This window comes from Pseudophryne corroboree, chromosome 1 (assembly GCF_028390025.1).
Source record: "Pseudophryne corroboree isolate aPseCor3 chromosome 1, aPseCor3.hap2, whole genome shotgun sequence".
NCBI classification, from domain to species: Eukaryota; Metazoa; Chordata; class Amphibia; order Anura; family Myobatrachidae; genus Pseudophryne; species Pseudophryne corroboree.
This window is the reverse complement of record NC_086444.1, coordinates 289,589,496-289,615,472: the sequence shown is the minus strand read 5'-3', so window position 1 is coordinate 289,615,472 and position 25,977 is coordinate 289,589,496. Positions and strand designations below refer to the sequence as shown.

The window sequence follows — 25,977 nt, the reverse complement described above, 5'->3', positions numbered from 1 at the left end:
CCCCTCTTTCTCTGGCAAACGTTCGGTTCCCGCAGGGGAACGTCTAAATGTCCAACCGCAAGAAAAGGACACACCTGCCGTCCTTCTAAAGAGGGAGCCCCACAATGACCACTTATGCCTGTGTGACAGCTGGTTGGCAGCGATTTCCCGCCACCAAGGTTTACCAAACCGCCACCGCCATCCGCAAACAGAACATCAACCAGAAACTAACTAGCTCTAACGAAAAGGACCGAAAATATCCTCCAGAAAAAACTGCACTCCTTCCGGCGAAAGGTGAACCCCATCGTCTCTATAGAACTGCCTGTTCCGCAGCACCAGCAGAGGATGCTTAATTGCCACTCCGCCTATGGCCTTGACAAAAAGAGACACCGTCGAGTTCACCTTTTTGCGTGCTTTCTCCAGCGCCGAGAAACGCACCGTGCCAATGGAAACGGGGCACCATTTCCGACCAGACAATGCATACCCCAGGCCAGTGACAACGTATCGCCACCACATCCGCCTTTATAGACAAAATCAAGTCTATGCCTTTAACTCGGCCCAGATCATTACCACCCAAATGAATGATAATACAACTGGGGCGACCCCAGCGGCGCTCCCTAGAAAAAAGGACGCGCAACAGATCACCCCACAACATGCCCCTGACACCTAACCATCTAAATTGCCTGGACCCAAAAATCTCAGTCGCCCTAGACGCCATAGGATGTTTCTCCGCCCAAAAAACATATGAATGACCAACCATCCATATGTGGTCTCCAAAATTGATGACAGCTGTAAAAGAAATTATCCTAATGTCAGATTATGCACATAATCTGTAACTTAAACACAACGTAACCAATTAAACCCAAGTGAAGGAGAAAACTCAAAAAACCTCCCGTGGACCTTGATAGAACAGCCAATTGAAATTAGGCCCCCTCGGAGGAAAAATTTTAAAAATTCGCTTCACACCCTCGATTCCTGAACGGTAAGCGTTCAAAAACCGACGAGTAAACATGTTTTTGGGTTAGCGCAACAGGCGCACTTATAACTTATCTATACGGACATAAGACTTATAGGAGGCCGACTTCCAGCGACCCAACTCCCGAATAGCCGCCGGTGATGAACCAGCGGCCGCCGCATGGGTAGCCACCCCAATCCGAAAGGAATGAGTACCGAAGTCCGCCTCCTGTAAGCCCAACGCCGTCAAACATTTCTTGAACACTGATGAGAACTGAAACTTTGTCAGAGGGTCCGACTGCGCGTGCACCAACAACTGGTTGCCCCCCGGAGGTCTTAACCGCACATACTCCTGCGTCAACCGCAGCGGGCAAACGCCCGTACTTCCCTGAGCCTCCAAGGACAACCAGCGACCCCGACCTGTTTGATCTGTCTTGGACCGCACAATCCTACAGAGCAACAGGCCCTCCTGCAGGCGCACATTCTCGTAGAGCAGACCCGATTCCCGGGACGCCTTGCTGCTCGCCACTAACTCGCTCACCCGAAAAGCCCTAAAAAAGGCCAGGGCATACGCGCTACTAAACAATGCCACCTCAAACTCCGAGGACGCAATCTGAGGTAGCACACGCAGCAATTCTGCTAGCAGCTGCAACGTTATAGGCCTACGCGAATCCGCAGGCGCCGGGTGCAACCTAGCCCAGCCTTTCAGCGCTCTGGAAAGGACAAACGACCCCTTGGGGTCCGCCGTCCCGTGGAGTCGCGAGTGAAAGGCGATGCCCGCAAGGGCAGTAGCCATGGCCGCTTTTGACCTGCCGTTCTGGTAATGCTCCCAAACAAAGGTCAACAGGGCGTCGGCCGAGGACTCACCTGCTACCCCGTACCTACTCTGAAAGGCTGACCAATCCCGCCATGCAGCATCATACACTCGTAGCGTGGAGGGAGCCAGTGCACACCTGGCTAATGCCGTTAAACCGCTTCGACCATCTGCCAGACAGAAGGTGGGCACTGTAACCCCTCTGCCTCCGCTCCCGGAACCAACTTCCTGAATTTGTCAAACTGGAACCGGGACAATGCATCCGCAATTCCATTGTCAACTCCAGGAACGTGGCGAGCCCTAAAATTAATATTGCACTGCAAACAAACCAACACTAAATGCCTTAGCAGTCGCAGCGCCCGCGGAGAGGAGGAACGCTGATTATTAATCGCATGCACTACCCCCAAGTTGTCGCAAAGAAACAAAATGTCCCTATTTGCGAACCGTCCGGCCCATAACTCAAGCGCCACTAAGGTCGGGAACAATTCCAGCAAAAGCAGGTTCTTGGTAAACCCACGCGTTACCCAAGATGCCGGCCAGGCCGCAGCGCACCATGCGCCAGCGAAGAACGCGCCAAACCCTAGACTGCCAGAAGCATCCGTGAACAATTGCAGCTGCTTACTGGAACAACAAGGAGCGGGCCACAAAACTTCCCTGTTGAAAGACACCAGGAACGAGACCCAAATCCGCAAATCATCCTTGATCTCGCGGGAAAGGTACACGGAGTGATTCTGCAGAACCGTCCCCGCGGTGGCCCGCTCAAGTTTGCGACAGAAAATCCTACCCATGGGGATAATCCGACATGCAAAATTGAGAGAACCAAGCAAGGACTGCACATGCTTAAGCCCAACCCTGCGTTTTCCTAAACAGTCTGTAATCAAACCCAATAGTTTCCGCACCTTATCCTCGGGCAAGCGACACCGCCGCCTCATCGGGGTACAAGCTAAGCCAGCGCTGCAACTCGGGAACTATAATCGGGGAGAAGGCCTTACTTGCCAACTCCACCGGCCTCGGTGGAAGCGGCAGGCTTACTGCCTGTCGCCGCGGTGCATTCCTTGGCCGGGTGACTTGCTCCGCACAACCTACATGAGTGGCGAAAACGACAACTCATTCCTTTGACGCATTTGCCGTCGTTGTAGGCAAAGCACTTGCCTTTCCCCGCCAATCGGGAAGCCGCCGCCCCGGCCGCCCCGGGCTTCTTGGCCGTGACGTCCGGGGTGGGTTTGACCTGCTGCGTGACCTCCAACCACACCTCAACATCCTTGAAACCCGCGGGCAGGATGGGGTTGCCATCCTGATTGCGACGAAACTTCTCGTCGTAATCCCGCCACGCGGAACCCTTGGATTTCAAGTACATATCGTGTACTAAAAACAAATATTTCACCAAGTTGGCATACTCCGAGGGACGCGATTCCGTGTAGCAAGCCATGAATACCAAAAAACCACGCAGCCACTGGTGAAAATTGCGAAACGCATTTTCCCCCATACCACCCGGCTTCTTGGCTGCGTCAAAACCTTGCCGCATTTCCTCCGTAAGGGTGAATATGTCTACATACTTCCCCTTACGGATTTTTTCCCGCATGCGCTTGCGAACCCCCCTTTGTAACTGCCGTGTTGGCGCAATGTACCATCTCGCCGTAACGGGGTGGGTCAGAGGGGACCACCTGCGCAGGAGCGGCCACCTTATGCGCCTCCTTAGCCATTCGCCGCGCGATGAGCCTAGCTAATTTACGCGGGCGCCGCGGAGAGCCGGATGATACGCTGCTAGAAGACGAGGAACTACAAGTTGAAACGTGTAAAGGAATGTTTAGCTCACCGGAGTTCGAAGGACCCGGAACCGCGTCGTCCGCTGCACCCGCCTCCGCTGATGGCCGTACCTCCACGTTCGCCGTCGCGCTCGTCCGCGACCTTCGCCTCGTGTCGGGCGTAGCCCCTGAATTAGACGGGACCTGTGAGGGAGAAAAAGAGGGGACAACAGGCACAGGGGGAACCAGAACATCATTAACAATTGGCCGCAATTGCGGAGGGCCCGCCCCTCCGCTCCGCGGCGGATGGCCGCCCGGCCGCTGCAGGGAGGGGCCCCCCGCCGAGGTGTACCCGATCGACTGCGTAAAGGCCGACCCGCTCACTGCACCAAAACTCGCGGGGTAAGACGGCCGCCACGCCGTATGCGGCGGGCAGACGCCTGCCCCCGCCCATCCGTATGACGCCGGAAGGAACTGAGGGGGCGCCGTGAGAGGGGGCCAACTCTGTGCCACCTGATACCCACCGCCCGGTGCCTGTCCTGACTGCAGGCCCGCAAAGGCCGGCGAGGGCACCGCGACTCGGGGGCCACCGACCGACCACGTGGACTGCACGCCGGCGCCCGCGCTGTACCCGTGCGGGGAAAATTGTGTGCCGGACACCGTCATGAAGCCCATGGAAGGCATGCTGGCGGCTAAGGGGAATGCTGGAGCCGGAGGCCACGCAAAACCCCCGGGGAGGGACTGGCTCCCCGCGAAGCCTTGCTGCGCTGCTACCGAAAGCGCCCCGCCGGGCGTCATATAAGCCGCCGAGACGGATGTCTGTGTGGACCCAAACTGAAAAGGACCGGGAAGGGCGTGGAGAGGGGTTTGAAAACCGACAAGCGGGGGCGCCGTTAACGGCGGCGGGGCGTCTGACGCCCAGGGGGAGCCCGAGCAGGCCCCCGAGGCCGGGGGGAAACCCTGCCATGTGACTGCCGCCGGTGCGGGTGCGGCGGCAGCCGATGCCCCGTCCCCCGCCCCAGCCACACTAAGCCCAAACGTTCCAATATTATTTAAATTGCCCTGATGTGTGCTAATCCCCTCGTTGGAGGGGGGTAGTATGGGGCCCTGTATTGTCCCGGGGACAGCGGGAGCCGCTACCCGCCGCCCTGGGCTCATATCCCCTAGCTGAATATTGACCCCCCCCTCGCCCCCCGCAGCTCTGCCGCGGCCGTCCGGCACAGCTTGTGCCCCCAGGACGCCGCCGAGAGCCGACCGCGGGGACGGAGGAGGAGGGCCGGAGGCACTTCTTGAAGGAGGGAGAGTGGTTGGTTCGCCCGCGGGAGGCGCCGGGGAGCGCGGCCCAGCCGGACCGCGCGCACCCGCGCCACGTGCAGAGCGGCCGCTGGCCGCCGGAGGAGGATTACCAAAGGCGCCCGAGGCAGGAGGGAGAGGAGAGGCCCGTCCCGCTGCGAGCGCCGGGGCGCGCGGCCCGGCCGAGCCGCGCGCATCGGCACCACGTGACGAGCGGCCGCTGGCCGCCCGTCTCCGTGCGGCAGGGGAGCGGGCTGTAACTGCCCGTCCCCGCCGCCTGTCTGCAGCAGGGGAAAGGCCTCTCTGAGGCGCAATGCTCGGGGAGCGGGAGCGGAAGGCGCTCCCCGCATCCACGAGGCGCCGGGGGGGGGGAGCTGAACGTCTGGGACGGGTCATGACAGCGGGAGGGAGACGTCGGTAAAAGGGGGGCAACACAGCTGCACCGCACAGAGAAGGGGCAATAGTATGCTATATAATGCCCAGTGAAGCAAATGCAATGTCCAAATTATGCAAGTAGTACAAGTAAAAGTATACTTATCCTTCCTGGGCATAAACTGAAAGGCAAGAGGAAGTCTAGCAAAATGGCCACCCCCTATATACTAACCTAAGACCCTCCTCTTCATCTTGATGCACAAACCTCTAATCCAATAGGAAAAAACCAATCGGGAAAACTGATCTGCCTAGCAACTGCTTAGTCATTTAACAACCAATCACAAAAAGTTGATCGCTTATATGGCCTCAGGCTTATGCAGCCTTCAGCTTATCTTATAAATATCTTCTTTGTATTATTCTAATAATTTTTATAGTCAAAACTCTGGAGCAAAAAGTCTATGACAGGTGAGTAATTGCCTCATCTGCCTACCTTTTCTGCACATCTCTGATCAAGACTCATCAAATTTCCAGCTTTATATACTACTACATTAGCCAGAGCCTCCTGTGCCATTTTCATCACTGCACATCTCTGGTTATAGGGCTTCTAAGTGCCATGCCTTCAGTCTGCTATCACTTGTAACTTCAAGCAAGTCTTCTGTTAATAACAACTAGTCTGCTCATTGCGGGTTCAGTGGACTGTTCCTGTATTGATACTTCAGTCTGTATTGCTTCTCAGTGATTTCCAAATCATTCTTTTAATAATGTTCCAAACATCTTGGAGAACAAACCACAGATCTTCTGTGGATGTAAGCTTGCTCAAATCCTTCTATCTCTTCATGTAGTCCCAGACAAACTAGACGATGTTGAGATCGGGGCTCTATGGAATCCATATCATCACTCCAAAATTCCTTGTTCTTCTTTATGCTGAAGAAAGTTAATTACATTGGCAGTATGTTTGGGGTTGTTGTATTGCTGCAGAATAAATTTGGAGCCAATCAGATGCCTCCTTGATGGTATTACATGATGGATGAGTACCTGTCTGTATTTCTCAGAATTGAGGACACCATTAATCTTAACCAAATCCCCAACTCCATTTGCTGAAATGCAGCCCAAACTTGCAAAGAACCTCCAAAATATTTCACTGTTACCTGCAGACACTCATTATTGCACCGCTCTCCAACCCTTCAATGAACAAACTGCCTTCTGTTATAGCCAAATATTTCAAATGTTGACTCCTTAGTCCAAAGCACCTGCTGCCAGTTTTCTGCACCTCAGTTCCTATGTTCTTATAGTTGAGTTGCTTTGCCTTGTTTCCACATCGAAGGTATGGGTTTTTTTGGCCGTAATTCTTCTATGAAGACCTCTTTTATTCTAATCACCCAGCTACAAAGATTTTATCCCAGAAGAAGTCCTTTGGATGAACTACCTAGACTCTTTTGGTGCAGTGTCCTCACATTCAGCAGAAAGAACCTGCCAATTGAGCTCAAACCTGTGAGGGTGTTGGTGGGATTTACCATATTCTTCTCTTTTAGTTGTGGATATTCTGTCACCTACAACTGTAAGCAAGAAGTTTTTATTATGTATTATGTATTGTTTTAATGGAGACTAAAAATACTGTCCTTTTATTAATTTAGCCATTTGGCCTTGTCTGTTGGGTGAATTCTTGGTGAGAGGGTATATACTTTAGGAACATTATTGGAATTACTAATCTATTAAAAACAATTAACATGGGGATTCAGGTGGAAAATAAGTCATCAATACGGTAAAGACGCATCTACAGTTCCAAATTGGACTTTATTTTTTGAACTTCACTTTCCATATATGAACACTAAATTGTTATATTATTATTAATGTGCCCTCTGATGTTGTTTCTTGATATCATACTCTTTTGATCCTTTCTAACAGGTGCTCTACCTTGAAGTGTAGCTCTTCATGTTGTAAATAAGCACAGGATATTTTGTTTTGTTCTCTATTGTCTGTTTGTTTGTTTCTTGTAACTGCTGCTTGCACTAGTATTCAAAGTATTCAAAGATCAATAAAAAAAGGACACAAAAATGTAAATCCATTTTGTAGAAGATGAACATTTAGTTAAAATTAATGAAAATGAGGAGGACTATTATGGTTATTTAAACTCTATGGAGAAATTAGTCACTAAAGAGTTTATACTTTGGAAAAATATTTAGAAGTAGGATGTATCCCAAGGGGTTTAAGATTACAGAAAACACCCACTTTTGGTGGAGAAAATTAGACCTTTTTAAGCATACCATACTTGATGAATGTTAAACCAAACTTATTGGTCCAATTATTAGTGAGAGTAAGAAAGAACTCCTCAAATTAGTGGAAGAAATTAACAAATTGGAGTCAAAAATGACAAAATTTGATAATAGTGAAAAATTAAAAGATGTGTTAGTGACCTACAGTATACATTTTTCTAGCCTAGATTTATACTTTATATAATAATAATAATAATTATTATTATATTATTATATTATAATACCCTTTACCTTAAAAGCTTAAATGAAGGCAATGATATTGTCTCTTTTTTTTTTACAAATTATTGTGTATAACATCTGCATCATTTGTATATTGAGATATTATTGCTTGTATTATTTTATTTCTCTTAATATGATTTATACTTGCATTTATTATGCACAGTTTATTTATTTTTCTGTAATGTTGTAATTGTCATGGAACACTCATATGTGTATAAATATCCTTCCCTTTCCTTTATATATATATATATATATATATATACAGTACCAGTCAAAAGTTTGGACACACCTTCTCATTCAATGGATTTATTTTAATTATTTTCTACATTGTAGATTAATACTGAAGACATCAAAACTATGAAAGAACACATGGAATTATGTTGTAAACAAAAAAGTGGTAAACAAATCAAAATACAGTATGTTTTATATTTTAGATTCCTCAAAGTAGCCCCTATTTGCTTTGATGACAGCTTTGCACACTCTTGGCATTCTCTCAATCAGCTTCATGAGGTAGTCTCCTGGTGTGGTTTTCCAACAGTCTTGAGTTCCCAGAGGTGCTGAGCACTTGTTGGCTGCTTTTCCTTCACTCTGCTGTCCAACTCATCCGAAACCATCTCAATTGGGTTTAGGTCGGATGATTGTGGTGGTCAGGTCATCTGACGCAGCACTCCATCCCTTTCCTTCTTGGTCAAGTAGTCCTTACATAGCCTGGAGGTGTGTTTGGGGTAATTGTCTTATTTAGCACTCTATCTCCACGGGGCTTGAATGAAACCTTAGGGCTCCATTGTTTCCTCTAGTTGCTAACCAGGTAATATGTAAAACCTGTCATCTTAGCTAGTGTTGGTTAGTTCGTAGTATATGCCTTCATTAATCATTATGCATTTTGTCAGGTGGGATGTATTATTGATATGTGCAAGTTTATTGCTACAAGTATTTTACCATATTACATTTTGTTGATACATTTTGTAACTTTTTATTTGTTTTTTATAATACATTGTTGTAGATTGCTACTGTCTATCCGCTTAAGTCTATTTGCATTGTACTCAGCTATATTTGATGTATGTAGTTGTTTTGTTTTTGCTGTGGTTTGTTTGGTCACTATGGTAACCGGTGAGGAGTTATGACATCATTGCATGGCACCATCACACCGGAGCTGCATTTACCGATGACCACACGTGGTGAGAGAACACTATATATAAGTTATGTTTTGTGCACTGTTTTATATCCTGATGACGAATTAAATTTCAAAACGTTGATTTTTCAAACTTGCATCCAAGTCTTCTTCCATCCGAGTGCCAACTGTTCTTCTCTATTCTCGCAGCAGGTACCTAGGAGGGCACCAGACATTTTGCCACAATTTATCGTGAGTGCTGCTTGCTTACTATTGTATATATATATATATATATATATATATATATAAAATTTGTATATACCGTGTACAGGCTATTTATGTTAATTTTTTATATAATTAGTGGTTTTTTATTTATGGATAGTGAAGTTGAGCTTCCAGCGCCATTTGCCAAACATTCAGGAAATGTTTTCTAGTAAGAATTAAGTTAAAATGGCATCTGGAATGTATCTTGTCAGCTGGTGTAATGCAAACCAGAAATGCGTTCCACCACTATAGAACAACATGAAGATGGCGGCTGGAACACATTCTGAACACTGGTGGAACGCAAATCAGAAGAGCATTCCACTGGATCCCAGCAACACTGGGAAATGGGAAATGGCGCAGAAGGTTCTATTACAGTTTTGCAGCAATTACACCCTCATTTTCCACTTGGATTATATTAATAAGAGTCCCTATCTATTTTTCTTTTGGGCACACTTTTTTATTAGTATTCTAAATTTTATTGCGAGAATCAGGTAATTATATACCTGAATCCCAGGAGGAAGTGATGTAAGAGGTTTGTGGGTATAAGAAGGGCTACAGCCCACACTCACATTAACTTTCACAATTGGAGGATTAACACGTTTGGAGGACAGCCCTATCATTGTAAGTGTATTGGAGTTTTTATGGAAATTCCAGCATCTAGTTTTGATTGTATTTCCTTTGTATATTTAATGATTATTTGTAAGATAGATAATTAGTTATGTAAAAAGCTCTTTGGTAATTTTAGTCGTCCCTTATGCTGATTCATTCTGAACATGCTGTGAATTGTTAAAACCATAAGATTATAAGGTCTATTTATTAGCCATGGAGAGAGATAAAGTGGATGGAGATAAAGTACCAGCCAATCAGCTCCTGTCATTTTTCAAACGCTATCGAACAATATCGGAATTGCGCCGATGGATGAAGAATATTGGACTTGCACTGATGGTTGAGTAACATCGGTGCGATGGTTGAAGAATATATTACTTGCACCGATGGTTGGGGAATATCAGACTTGCACCGATGGTTGAGGAATATACACTGGAGAGAGTCTATACTGGAATCAGGATCCAAAGAAACTAATCAGGTTTACTTTGGAGTACAGAGAAAAGCTCACATGCAGAGCTGTGTGACTTATGGCACTTACAACCTGAGCCCTGGCAGAAAGTGTTATACCCTTGGGTGACTCTGGACTGGCTGGAAGTGTCAGCTGAGCATCAGACTGAAACTGATTGGTTAGAATCACGTCACCTGTCACAGAGCAATATGGAGCCGTCCATGCTGCCATTCCGGTGGGAATTGCACCATGTGGAATGCCAGCAGCGCACCACGAACCCCAATCTGCACACTCACATGTGCCATGTGGAGCAATACCAGAATCCAGCTCTGTGCACTCCCATGGAACATCACTGGCACCTCTGGACTTGGCTGCAGCAATGATTACTGCTGCATGAGTCACACACCTTCTAGCTGTAACAGAGAGCGACTCGTAACCAGGTAGGAGAGAAGGCTGGGTTTTAGTAACATTATCCTGATCCATAATACCCCCAAAACTGTCTCTCTTTTCCCCTCTCTCTTCTTGACACTGTTTCTCTTTCCCTGATACACTCTCTCTCTACCTGACACTGTCTCTCTCCCTGACACGTTCTCACCCTTTCCCTGACACTGTCTCTCTCCCTCCCCTTGACACTGTCTCTCTCTCTCCATGACACACTCTTTCACCATGACACTCTCTTTCTCCCTGACACCCTCTCTCTCTCATTCTCTCTCCCTCTGTCTCTCCCTTTTCTCTCCCTGACACTTTCTCCTATTCTCTCTTGCTCCGCTCTATTTCTCTCTCCCTTCCTGACACTCTCTCTTTCCCTCTCCTCTCTCTTGCTCCTCCCCCTTCTCTCTCTCTCTCTCTGACACCCTCTCTCTCTCCCTGATACCCTCTCTCCCCACTTTTCATCCCTTTTATCTCATTCTCATGACACCCTCTCTCTCACTCCTCCCTCTCTTTCTCTCATTCCCTCTTTCTCCATGAAACCCTTTCTCTCTTTCTTTCTTTCTCTCTTCCTCTCTTTCTTTCCCTGACCCCCTCTCTCACTCTCTTCTTGCTCTTCTCTTTCTCTCGGTCTTTCCCCCTGACACCCTTTTTGTCTCTCACTCCCCTCTCTCTCTATCCTGCTCCTCTAAGGGGAATTGTAGTAACAATAGCAAGGGGGCTTTCAAGATTTTGCTATGGGGCCTACAAAGTTTTATTTATGCCCCTTGTAACAGCGATGGCTGCTGGGTAACTTTTGGGGCAATGAGCTGGTTGGCTGGGAGATGACTTCAGCCAGCTGCATAAACAATTGAAATGTAAATTACCAATTGTGTTCAATGCCCCTGCTACTGCTTATCAATTTCAGAAGTACACTGGAAGTGTGGATCTAGACAAAGAAGGCACAACCAAGCACAACACTACCACACTGAAAAGCAAATGAATCTAACAACTATTGAAATCACACTTCCAGCCCTCTTTTAGCAGTTATGCTGATCTATCTACCTACAAAGAAATCATACATACTATAGACAAGCTAAAAATGATATATAATAGACACCTGGCTCTAAATAATATTTTCCTAGTGTCCATATTTGTATATCTCTCTTAGAATGGAAAATTATACATCAAATAACAAAAAATAAATAAAAAATGAATAACTCTAATAGAAATACAGTATGTACACCTGTGGTGATTATAAAACCACACTTCAAATAAATACCTGAAACCTATAACAATAAATAGCACTGGTCTTGAGGAAAGGAGTTTGGTGTAAAAAAAAGAAAACATCCCATATGGTGAAATATTGTATAATTAACACCTTTACGTAATTAGATTGGTTTATGCTAACATTCTTTTGATGCCTTTAAACATCAAACTTGTACTTCTTTTTCTGATCCTTCTGATCAGAAAAACAAACAAAAGAGTTTGATGTTTACAGGCGTCGCAGAAATTGTAAAGAATGTGATCATAATAAAAATCTAATTAAACAAATGTGTTGACTATTAACAATACTTCACCATATGGAATGTTTTCTTCTTTAGAACCACCTCCTATCTACATCTCACCTTCAATTTCCATTCAGGCAAACGATTCAATATTTTTATATGGCTACTAATGTGCACATAAATGTACATATTTAGATGAGCATGGATGGTAGAACAGTTATTGCATTCAAAGGAACTCCCAAATGCTACTGCTTCTTGAACACCCTTAAGAGCATATTTATTAAAGTCATTTTGTGGTAAATCCCATGAAAACATCCTAAAAGCCGATAATAAAAAAGCCCTGTTGAAATAGTTTCTTTTACAATAGAATGATTCCCTCTAACAATGGAAGACTCTGGTAGATCTTCATCTTTTAAATCTCATTGAATTTTAATATTTTTTCAAATATCCCATTTTGCACGTGAATGCAATAGGATGTCTACAGCTCCTCAGAGCCATGAGTTGAAATGCTTGACTGAGGCAAAATGGAAGAACTCCCCTGTGTCCCAAGCAATCAGGTGTAACTAATTTAACCAATATTTTTAAATCACGGTATCCTTCAGCTTTGTGTCCTAAACAGCTGTCCATCCCACATATTTATTATCATAGTTATCTTTCAACTCCCTCTGCTAATCATCTCCTATCAATAAAATGACATCCCTGTCAGATGATAATGGATAAGTGGCAATATGAATAGATTCCCTGAAGCAAGTACCCCATAATGTTCTCTACTAATCCCAACATCAAATAAGAAGTATGAAAGGGAAGTCATTTGTTTTTAAACTACAGTATAATAGAGAATCACCCATTAATGAATCAATGTGATAAGGAATTCCACAGCGTACTGTAGCTACTCTTAAAGAATTAGAGTCCCAGCAAAGGACCCTTCTTATGCTGATGGTGAAATCTTCCACTCGCTGGTGTTGGTCCTTGGCTAAACATATCTTTGCAATGGCCTTAAAAATATATAAACACATTCATGAAGTTACTTCTAAGGTGCTCCTCCCCCAAAACTAAGCAAGCCTAGCTTTTCTAACTTCTGTATATACTTCAGATCTTCCAGTACCTTTATTGAGATTCCCTGTCTTTAACCCGTCTCACATTCCTCTTTAACCTTCTTAGAGTGAGGTGCCCAAAACTGACTGAAGATGTGGCCTTACTAGTAACTTAAAGCAATGACAGTATTATGTTTGCATCACACATACCTAGCCCGCTATTTATTCATCCCAGAATAATATTCACCTTTGTAGTTGATGTCTGGCACTGCATGCTGCTACTTATCTTTCTATCAAAGTCCTCTTCCAGCACCGTTTTCTGTATTTGTATTCTGTGTATTATTTAACTAGTATAGATGTCTAAGGCATGCATTCAATGACATTCATCTACTGTATATGTTAAACCTTTTATAGTGGTTCTGGCTAAAGGTATGCTAAGCAACGACAACACTTTCCTTCTTGTTTATCTCTCGCCATGTAGACACATTGCCTCCATCTAAGTTCTGGTTGCTTGTAGATGTGGAGGGCAATCTTCTTATTGTGTGACTCAGGGAATCCACTTGACCCACACCAGCCAATTGGAAAGTCTCTCTCGCCATATACTACTTTACTTTAGTTGGTCGACTATCATTTGTATTCTCCGGTTCAATCACCTCCTCATATATTTCCCCCTGTTCCTTATAGTAACAACCCTGACCTTCCTCTTCCTCCGCACACTTTTCCTTATTATTCAACTCTCCCCTTTCCTTTGGTCCGCTGTCCACCCTCCTTCCAGGGGATGTATCCTCATTCACTCCTTCCTCATCTTCCAGTCGAACTTCCCTGCCTATGTGAAGCAGGTTCTGTCTATGATGTGTTAACAGAGCACCTTTCCCATTTTCTAATTGTATCCGGTATACAGGTAGATCTTCACATTTAGGTATCCTTCTGTTAATTGGAGAGGTCAAATCTCACATAAACAGGTTAAAATGTTTCAGTGTCTCTTTCTCCCAGCCGTCTATGAATAGATCTGACCCTTTCAGTTCTCGTTAGGATTACGATTATTAGTTAACTAGTAAGCCAAGGTGTTCTTCTACTCTGACCACTTTATTTGCTGTCTGTCAGGAATTTCTGATGCTGACCAGTGCAGGGAAATAGTTACAGCAATGTGTAGAAGTACACCTATTCCGATTCTGTCATATGCATACTATTGTGAGGCGGCTCCCAACTTTGAGTTCCCCTCAATGTCTAGTATCAACCTCCTCCTTTCTCAATACCAAGTATGTCTACTCCGCATAAGTAACACGATGACTACGATCCTGACCCAATACCTTCTTTTTAGTTTGCAGATTCGTCCGTCATTAGTCACTTCAGGGATAACATGAATTAATATAGAACTCTCCTCTAGCTTTCTCCTCTTTATTGCAGATTGAGGGACACACTGCACACTGAGGAAAAGTATTTAGCCTATTCATATCCTAAATGGTGATTACTTATGCCATCACTTAACATGTTCATATTAAGCTGAGTCCCGACACACGACTGCACTTAGTCTCTATTATAATTAGTATGCAGTGGACGTACTAGAGCAGCGGTGGCCAACCTGTGGCTCTTGAGCCTCATGTGGCTCTTTCTTTATTCAAATGTGGCTCCCGACACTCGAAGTCACGTGACCACAACAGATCCAGAAACTGCTGCACTACAGACAGGCAGCAGCAGCAGCACTAAGGAGACTGAGAACTGAGAGAGCCAGATACTAGAGGTGAGACACCAACTGGCAAACAGAGGACACATAAGGGGCTGCTGCAATGGCACGAGGTGTATTTTCGGGGGGGGGGGGGGGGGGCTTTAATGACACATGAGGGTCCTGGCAGGAGTGACACAGGAGAGTGCTGGCAGGAGTGACTCATGGGGGAGCTGGCTGTAGTGACATACTGTATGAGTGTGCTAGCAGGAGTGACACATGAGGTAGCTGGCTGAAGTGACACAGTAGGGTGTGTGGAAGTGGCTTTTTAAATGTATTTTATGTTGGATCTGGCTTTAAAAATTTATTTTGTGGATCTGTCTTTTTAAATGTATTTTATACCAGAGGCGTGGCCTAGCAGGCACAAGGCCACACCCCATTTTTGCATGTGCGCCTGTGGCTTTATGTCAGCTCTTTGACGTGCCTAACAAGATTTTTTGGCTCTTTGTTTCTGACTGGTTGGCCACCCCTGTACTAGAGTCTCTCTGGCATCCTACATCTGTTACCGAAATGTAATCTATTATATTCAGAGATTCCACTAGGGGGAGACTTTATTTCATCAGTATTGATGCTAAGTCTATCGTAGGATGCTATAGGACTGGAGTGAGAATGGTCATACTTGTGGGTGTGAGTGATGTGTATCTTTAGCAATTACACCTCATTTACAGCAGTGTCACTCCCCCGACTCCTCCTCCGTTATATGCTGCTCCTCCCTGTCTGCTTCTCGGCCACTGTCCTGGAGCTCCAGCCCCCGGCTACGTCTTTTACCTCTCTCCCTCTCACCTCTGACGCACAGCTCCAACGGCTGCTGTCCCACGGGATATCATCAGCGATGGCCGGCTATTCTGGTAAGGCTAATCACAAACCACATTAGTTGCTCCCGCTGTCTCTGCGACCTTTGCCTCCGCTCACTGCTCAGGTCTTCCCAGCTCCGCCTCACCACTTAGCCGCGGCTATGTTCAGGTCTCTCCGCTGCCTCCTCCTGAGTTACCGCCGCGCCGCAGGACCCATCTGCACCGTCACCAGGGGAATCGCTAGACCTCCCATAACGGCTGTCGGCCCCCGTTTTTTTTCTTCTGTTCGCGCTGTCTCTCTTCCCTGCGCGTGGGGATTCTAGCAACTTCTCCCCATTAACCCCCGCGAGCCTCTCCTATCCATAACCATTGATCAATTTTCTAATACAAATACATGTGGGTCCGATATATATATATATATATATATATATATATATATATATACACACACCTATTTACATACACATTCATTAAATACCATTCATATACATATCGTGGTTTTATTCAACCAGCGGGCTACACTATAAAAGCCACACTGATATGTTATTTTAGAGAAAGGAAGAGGAATAACAGAAAGTTATTCTAGCAAGATACAACGCTAGTAAATGTGGAAATTATGAACAGTATCCACAATCAATGATGCTTTAAATAATAAACTGGTATTCAAACATAAAACAAGCACACTTCTATATACCCACACAATTTGCTCAATTATGCTTCAATCTTGATCTGGCTAACAGAACAAATATTACCTTACAGAAGACAATAACAATCAATAAGTGGTTATGAGACTCTCTCCCGCTTTATGAATCTATGTGAGCCTCTCATTTTCCAGAGACCAAAGCCCCCTGAAGAGCGTAAATAATGGTGTAATATGAAGTAGACAAAACAAGTGAGTGTCTTGGAATGCATCAATCAAACTCTCATAACAATCTTTTATGGGTTAGTTACGAAATCCTGGCAGTTAGTATCCCAATGGTTAGGATGTCATCAGTGGCATTCCGACAGTCATAATCTCGTCGGATCCTAATAAGTATTTAAACTCTATCCCTACCCTTAACCCACCCCTCCCGCAGCCTAATCCTAACCATCGCCTCCCGCAGCCTAACAATAACCTTCCCACCCCCTCAGCCTAACCCTAACCATCCCCCTAGTGCCTAATCTCAACCCCCCATACTTATGGCGGGATTCTGACTACCGGGATCTTGACCGCATCCCTCCATTACAGTGATAAAGAATTACATATCTGACAGATGAGTTTCCAGACTGTACTCAGACCCTCCTCTGTTTGCCGGTTGTCCCGTCTCTACTTAACATCTTTTCATTGATGCTGGAGGCTTTCTCTTGGTCAAGGGACATGCTTGTAAAATTCCTCCAGAGGAATGCTGAATCTTGATATATCACCTTCTCCCTTCTATTTAGTGTTGTTGGAGATACGGGATAATAACTTGCTGGACCTCTAGGGATTACAGTTCCTTGGGCACCCCTCTGGAAATGGGTGCCCACTCTCAGCCTCTCTCTCTTACCCTGTGACATCCACAGAACTTTTGTCATAAAAAGCGCACTGCTCTTATCGCCTGTCTCCTTCTCCCTGACAAACTCGTCTTACCATTCAGCAGCACCAGTGTAATGCTTTTAGTGGCCCGCACATTGGGGATGATTCATTTACAAGTGGCAAAGCGGATAGAACTAGAGGATTTCCATATAATGTGCATAAGATAAAGGAAAAAAGAAACCAGACTTATACTAAGTGATGGAGCTCACTATTGCACACAGATTGATCTGTCTGTTGGCTTACCACAGTTCCCAGAAATGGGCAAACAGGTTGTAACTGGGCGGTGACAATACAATAACAAGATACAGTCCCATTTGGTGGGAGTGTTATGGGTGGGTAATCCAGCTTCCATGCATTATCATAGCATTTGGATAGAGATAGGACATTTGTTTCTAATAGATCTTTTGAACCTAGCATGGGGCTGGTACAAGTTCATATACTAATGATGGTGGTTGCTTCCAGAGACTAATGACGGCTGCTACTTCCAGATACTAATGATGGCTGCTGCTTCCAGAGACTAATGATGGCGGCTGCTTCCAGAGACTAATAATGGCTGCTGCTTCCAGAGACTAATGATGGCAGCTGCTTCCAGAGACTAATGACGGTTGCTACTTCCAGATACTAATGATGGCTGCTGCTTCCAGAGACTAATGATGGCTGCTGCTTCCAGAGACTAATGATGGCGGCTGCTTTCATAGACTAATGATGGCTGCTGCTTCCAGAGACTAATAATGGCTGCTGCTTCCAGAGACTAATGATGGCAGCTGCTTCCAGAGACTAAAGATGGTGGCTTCTTCTAGATACTAATGATGGTAACTGCATCCAGAAGCCAATTATGGTGGCTGCTTCCAGATACTAACGATGGGCTGCTGCTTCCAAAGACTAATCATGGCAGTTGCTTCCAGAGACTAATAATGGTGGCTGCTTCCAGAGACTAATGAGCGTGGCTGCATCCAGACACTAATGATGGTGAGTGCTTCCAGAGACTACTGATGGCTGCTGCTATCAGATACTAATGATAAATGCTGCTTCAGGAGTCTTTTACCCACTTGGTGGAATAGGGTTCCACTTTCAGTCACATGGATTTTCTACACATTTCCCCAGATTCTGCCATTAGCATATAAAAGTAAGTAGAATGCTATGGATAAAAGTTAAAGCGATTGCACATGCTTCTGAATCAGAATCAGCCACAAAATCCCTACCTGATGTCCTTCCAATCTATTTGCACTCTTTCTTCACTACCCCCCATGCTGTCTGGTGTTTCTCCGACCCTGCCTCTTATATGACCTGCCCTACTCTTCTATCCATGGGACTCCACAGTCATCCACCACATACTCACTAAGTGAGTGGACGGGCAGTGGGTAACCTTCAAAATTGGGAAACTTGCCTGTTCTACCGGGGAGCTGGGAGGGCCACCCGCTTTTTGGGAGCCTCCCGGCCATTCCAGGAGAGTAGGCAAATATGGCCATGGGTGGCCTTTTGTCAGCACCCCTCACAGGCAGCACCATTTTGCTTAAGCACTGTCACCGGCCACTGCATCACACACATGCATTGACATCTGTTTTTACTGGTCCTCTGCAGAAGTCTATAATAGACATGTGTTTCTATCTATCTTATTCCTGTGCATTACTATTTCTATATTGTAGCGCAGAATGCTAAGGCAGACATAGACCAGAGTGGAGGAGAGAATTGCATAGTTATTAATTTAGCCTATAAATATCCAGGCTTCATGAAATCTGTCCATTGCTCTTTCGCAATAACTCTCCTATTGAAGCACTGATTTACTTATCTGGCCATGACACCATGGATTTTGTAATATAATGTATTTTCTAGATAAGAGCTGTCAAGACACATGCTGTTTTCAAGGCAACAGCTGGTGGTAAAATGCTTTGATTTAATTAAAAATAACTGCTTAAATTGCTTAATTTGCCATTGGCGTGATAAATTAAAAACCATAAAAACAATCAATTAATGAAAGAATAGGAAGTCCATTTATAAATGTATAAATAACTGAATGATTATGTAAAGAATAATAGTTTGCTAATCTGTTATTTTAAAACATCAACGCATTCTGCGGTACATGGGAAGCAAGGGAAGATAAAGGGGTATATAATGTATTCATATACACTCTTTCATTGAATCATCTAACTTTACAGTACTCAGCGTAACAAACCAGGGCCAAAATTTACTAAAAAATCGAGTTTGTCCGATTTGTGTTTTTTTTTTCTAAGTCCCAACACGGGAATTCACTAAGCACAAATCTCGGTAGTGTTTGGACTATTCATAATGGTTTGAATGACAAAGTTCAGAAATACGAATGAATAGACCATCGGTCAAACGCGGCTGTTATTTCATACAACACGGGTATTCACTATTCATTCGTATTTGGGTGTTAGTCTCTGAGTGCTCAAGTGCGGGTGTATTTTTTTGCGAATCGTTAAAAAAAGCAGCAAAAAAATAGACCTGCTTTTTCCAGTCGAGTTTGGATAACCATGCACGGATCGGTGAGATCTGTGCATGGTTATCTATGGCAAAGGGTCTGTTTACTGTAGAAACTGGGATAAAAATTTGCGTGGGGTCCCCCTTCCTAAGCACAACCAGCCTCGGGCTCTTTGAGCCGGTCCTGGTTGCAAAAATATGGGGGAAAAATTGACAGGGGTTCCCCCATATTTTAACAACCAGCACCAGGCTCTGCGCCTGGTCCTGGTGCCAAAAATACGGGGGACAAAAAGCGTAGGGGTCCTCTGTATTTTTGGAACCAGCACCGGGCTCCACTAGTCAGAGAGATAATGCCACAGCCGGGGGACACTTTTATATAGGTCCCTGCGGCCCTGGCATTAAATCACTTACTAGTCACCCCTGGCCGGGGTACCCTGGAGGAGTGGGAATCCCTTAAATCAAGGGGTCCCCCCCTCCAGCCACCCAAGGGCCAGGGGTGAAGCCCGAGGCTGTCCCCCCCATCCAAGGGCTGCGGATGGGGGGCTGATAGCCTTGTGAAAAAATAGAATATTGTTTTTTGTAGCAGTACTACAAGTCCCAGCAAGCCTCCCCCGCAAGCTGGTACTTGGAGAACCACAAGTACCAGCATGCAGTGGAAAAAAGGGCCCGCTGGTACCTGTAGTACTACTACAAAAAATACCCAAATAAAAACAGAACTCACACACCTTGAAAGTACAACTTTATTACATACATGCACACCTAACCTACATTCACACATACTTACCTATGTTCACACGAGGGTCGGTCCACTTCTCCAAGTAGAATCCATGGGTTACCTGAAAATAAAATTATACTCACAAATATCCAGTGTAGATCTGTCCTCTTCTGAGCTTGTAATCCACGTACTTGGCAAAAAAACAAACCGAAAAACCCGAACCACACACTGAAAGGGGTACCATGTTTACACATGGGACCCCTTTCCCCGACTGCCGGGACCCCCCGTGACTCCTGTCACAGAGAGTCCCTTCAGCCAATCAGGGAGCGCCACGTCGTGGCACTCCTGATTGGCTGTGTGCTCCTGAGCTGTCAGTCAGGCTGTGCACGGCAGAGATACAATGTTGCGCCTATGTGCTCCATTGTATCCAATGGTGGGAACTTTGCGGTCAGCGGTTGACCGAAAGTAACCTCACCGCTGACCGCAATTTTTTTCTTGATTTTTAACACTTTAATTTTTTTTAAAAAGGTGCACAATGAAGCCCTGCACGGATCTCACAGATTCGGCCGGGATTCCTTGTGTTTTGTCAGGCAGTGTTTTACTCATCACTCCCGTAAAACACTGCCTGAATCACATCGACATCGGAAAAAACGAATGTGGAAAACTCGGCAGCTTAGTAACTGACCGTATCAGGATTCAAAAAGTTGCAGTAAAATGCACCTGATACCATTCGAGTTCAAACACCCTTAAAAACGGCTAAAACACGAATATTAGTAAATTTTGGCCCAAGAATCATAGGGTAATAGGTCTTGAAGCAATTGCATTTTCAGTTCTTAACAATGGCTGTGCTTTGGAAAATATGGCAGGATTTCTCAACCGGGTGTCCAAAGTAGAAAATTACAAGTGTGTTACTAAAAAGTCCATATACAGTGGCTCACAAGAGTATTAACATTTTAGACACCATTCTTTTGCAAACCAGTAGGCACTTAAAGTAAAACTTATAACTCATAATTCTTTATTTACTTGCAGAATTTATTTGTTTTTAAAAAATTAAAATGTAAAAATGCTGCATGCATAAGTATTCATCCTCATGTGCTGTGGAAGCTCCAAGTTTAAACAGATGAAAAATATTGCCCTAACCATTGGCTTTAAATTAGCCTATATCATTGAAGTTAGTGAACCATTTACCATGCTAGATGCAAGAGATCCGTGAGAAACAGGCTTCCCTTCTCTGTACCCACAACTGCATTGCATTCCCATGGTCAGGGTGGTTCAGTGTGCTCGCCACCCAGTTCACGCTAACTCACAATAAGATAGACATATAGAAAATGTGTAAATTCATATCTGTGCACGTGTTGTATGCAAAAACTTGCCAGTTGCTGCTGTGCACACAGTTCAATCAAACTCAGAATCAGTCTCAAAGTTATACACATGCACAAGGTAGGAAAATGGCTACAAAATAATATCAAAGTGAATGAATTTCCCAGTGAGCACTGCTGGAACAATTGCAAGAAGAAAGATGCTGCATCATAGCACCCAGATGCTTCGTAGCCGAGGCACCGTCCCTCAAAACTCAACAGAGCAAGAAGTAGACATGTGATGGAAGCCACAGAGAGGACAACTATCAATTTGAAGCAGCTACAGAGCTCAGTGACTGAGACTAGAGTGAAGGTGCACCAGTTAGTCATATTAACAGCACATCATACAACTGCCTGTCCAGGTGCTTACCTTCCAACATTCTTATAACTGTATTCTGGACATCATAGCCACCACTGTCCCACTGAAATCAGGATGGTTGGGAAGTACTGTCTTATGGGAGTGGCATGGGAGTGGTGTGGGCATGTCACTGAATTGGTTACAAACTCAGGGGGACATTTACTAAGCAGTGATAAAAGTGGAGAAGTGAGCCAGTGGAGAAGTTGCCCATGGCAACCAATCAGCATTGACGTAACATTTATAATTTGCATACTATAACAGTATACAGAGCAGCTGATGGGTTGACATGGGCTACTTCTCCACTGGCTCACTTCTCCACTTTTATCACTGCTTAGTAAATGTCCCCCTCAGACACTTAATTACTCATATTGGAGGCCACCCAGAGCTTCAGAATGGGATGGGGGGGCAACAACACTAGAGGAGTGGTGGTCGATCAGGTAAAATAACACTGCCGCACTCAGAGCCACCTTGACCATTACGCAGACAGAGAAAGGTCACCTCCGGTGGAACTCAACAGGGCCACTGGGTGGTGGGGGCCAGAGGGGATCACCGTAGGAAGTAGACTGACACATTGCAGCCTTCAAGTGGGTGGAGCCCCCAGCGCTGATGGGGAGTTGGGGTTGGGCGCTGGTACAGTAATGTATTGTGCCCCGCGAGTTTCCATGATGAGACTGTTGGATGAACCAAAGACATGACAAGCAGTATTTCAGCATCCAAATTGGTGTCTTAGTCCTGGCACATGAGACGCACAGATGTACACCAGGGAAAAGCTCATAGCAGTATTGGCATAAAGTTGCACATACTGCATTAGCAAACAACGCACATTAGTGGTCATTCCGAGTTGATGGCTCGCTAGCAGGTTTTAGCAGCCGTGCAAACGAATTGCCGCCACCCACTGGGGAGTGTATTTTAGCTTAGCAGAAGTGCGAACGCTTGTACAGCCGTGCTCTTCAAAAACAGTTTGTGCAGTTTCAGAGTAGCTCTGAACCTACTCAGCGCTTGCGATCACTTCAGCCTATTTGTGTCCGGATTTGACGTCATACACCCGCCCAGCGAACGCCCAGCCACGCCTGCGTTTTTTCAGACACGCCTGCGTTTATGCAAACACTCCCTGAAAACGGTCAGTTGACACCAAGAAATGCCCCCTTCCTGTCAATCTTCTTGCAGCCACCAGTGCAAAGGAAAACTTCGCTAGAACCTGTGCATAACCACAACGGCCTTTGTACCCATACGACGCGCGTGTGCATTGCGGCCCATATGCATGTGCATAAATGCTGTTTTTTCACCTGATCGCTGCACTGCGAAAATCGACAGCAAGCAATCAACTCGGAATGGCCTGATTCTGATTTGGAAGTAAAGCAAAAAAATCAAGTAACTTTGCATCTGGAACAAACCATGTTGCAACGCAAGGGGAGCAAATTAATTAAAAAAAATTCTGTGCAGGGTTAATACTGGCTGCTTCTGCATGTAGACCACAAATGTTAGCTTTATTTTTACACTGCAATTTAGATATCAGTTTGGAGACACCCCACCCACATGTATATATATATATATATATATACACACACACATATATATATATATATATATACACAGTATATTATATATATATATATATATATATATATATATATATATATATATCTGCACATGTTACAGTACATCTGCCCCACCTGCAGTGCAGCATGGTTTTACCCAAGTGCACAGTAACTGGCTTTTTTCTACTTTACTTCCAAGTCAGAATCAGGCCCTGAATCAGATGTGTGGTGCAAACATATCCCTGCATATTCCTTAGCAAACACATCCCAACAGCGAAGTACAGTAAGAGCGTGGCAGGACTGGCAGCCTCATGTTGAGTGGATTATTTATCTAATAAAAAAAATAAGCAGAGAAATAATGAATTGTGAATTTGAGAAGAGTCTACTGGTTTGCAATAAAAATACTTTTTGGATCAAGTTGTGCACTGTTGACCTTATTCAGCATCAGTAGCAGATTCTGCAAAATAGCAAAATCTGCTACTGGAAAAATCTCATACCAGGGGCCGCCCAGCACTGGGCAAGTCTGCCCATCATGAGAAGTGCCGCCCTGCATTGTGATCACAAAATAGTTGCAATCGCATGGCAATTAGATTGTAATCGCAGCAATAAGGGTCGACCCACATGCGCAGCCTGGCAGTGAAGGCAGGCGCTCCGCCGCCATCTTTTCCTTCACAGCGGCCATGTGTGGAGACACGCGGCCACCCCTAAAATGGTCTGGACATGCCTGTGTTGTCCGGACTGTTTCCCATAATGCTGTGTCACAGTGTGATTGTATCCTTCTTGGATACAATCACATTGTGAAGGTTCGCGCGTTTGCAAATTTTTTATACATTTGCAATCCAAGCTGAACGAGGGCCAGTGTCTTATGTTATTCAGACACGTCTGGTGACTTTGTTGAATACCTTTGCAAGCCATTGTATTTATCAGCCCTGTTATGGATGGATTCTTCACCTGTTTCATCATTTTGTTAGAGGACGATTCATAGTAGAAATCTAAAATTCTTTAAAAAATAACCAAAGTGTGAAAGTGAACAGAGGAACTAAAGTAAAACAACAATGAGAAAAACTGTATGAGAAAATCAATGTGAATGCTGTGCTATGGTCAGTTTTTTGTGGAGGGGGTTGTTTTGTTCAAAGTGTCATACAATGGGTCAGAAAAGTTTTCGGGCCGCAGCCCCCATATTTATCTATTATCCACCTAATTGAAATATTTTTTACAAAACTTTAAAAAAATATTTAATGAATTAGTTTAATAATATCATTTTAAAAACTATTTAACAATATTTTAGCAAATTATAAAATGCACCACCTGGTGGTGTGATTCTCCCAGACCACTGTAGCACCTTACCCGTCTGTAGCATTTGTATTTCCTTTCCTCTAGCTCTAGCTTTGCACTAAACTGAACAAAGAAAGTTAATTTGGTGAGATATGATTAAAAAAGCCACTGCGGCAGGGACAGATGTGAATGTTCTCTGTATAACCCTGTGGATTATGTGTGCGCTATATGAAGAACCGGTAACTAGTAAATAAATAAACTAGTCAGTCGGAAAGGTGCATTTGGGAAGATATACAAGTTAGTATTCTGCCTTTTCCTCCCTGCGAAAGGACTTAGGTCCTAATTCAGACCTGATCGCAATAGCAAAATTGTTCTCTAATGGGCATAACATTGGGGGTCATTCCGACCCGATCGCACACTGCGCTTCGTTGCAGCCGTGCATTCGGGTCGGAACTGCGCATGTGCTGCGGTCACATTGCGCAGACACGTCGCTGCCTGGCGACGGCAGCGACGCCGCTAACGAAGAAAGCAGGCGCAGCGGAGACCGCAAGAAGATTGACAGGAGCAAGGTGGAACTGGGCGGCAACTCACCGTTTTCCGGGTGTGGAGATCCAAACGCAGGCGTGTCGAGGAGTTTGGAGGGCGGATGTCTGACGTCAATTCCGGGACCTGCAACGCTGGATTCATCGCACAGGGTAAGTAGCTCTTACCCTGGTCTTGTTCTGCACAAAACTTTTTTTTGCATAGCAGGGCTGCACAAGCGATCGCAGCCTTGCTATGCAAAAAAAACCCTCCCGCATAGTCGGCGTCTAGTTGATCGCATGGCTGCAAAAGTTGCTACATGCGATCAACTTCGAATGACCCCCTATGTGCAGTGCAGGTGGGCCAGATATAACATGCGCAGAGAGAGTTAGATTTCGGTGGGATGTGTTCAAACTGAAATCTTAATTGCAGTGTAAAAATAAAGTAGCCAGTATTTATTTACCCCGCACAGATACAAAATAACCACCCAAATCTAACTCTCTCTGCACGTGTTACATCTGCCTCACCTGCAGTGCACATGGTTTTGCCCATTAGAAAAAAATTTTGCTTTTGCAATCAAGTCTGAATTATCCCCTTAATTCTTCCAGCTCAGGTCCAGTCTGACCATTTGGCCATTGGTACCTACCAAAAAAGAGCACAATTTGTCCCGAA

The 25,977-nt window shown here is 45.0% G+C and overlaps 1 protein-coding gene across 5 annotated transcripts in view; it reads right to left on the bottom strand.

Annotated features, from left to right (window-relative positions):
* The window catches only part of CMKLR1 (chemerin chemokine-like receptor 1), a 294,087-nt gene that overhangs the window by 73,767 nt on the left and 194,343 nt on the right, over positions 1 to 25,977 (bottom strand). Inside the window, exon 1 of one of the 5 annotated variants that reach the window (XM_063964349.1) lies at positions 3,564 to 4,898. The exons of the other annotated variants lie outside the window; for them this stretch is intronic. The gene's annotated coding sequence lies outside the window, so the exon portion shown is untranslated. Of the gene's footprint in view, positions 1 to 3,563; positions 4,899 to 25,977 lie in introns of those variants that run through there. 5 annotated transcript variants of the gene reach the window in all.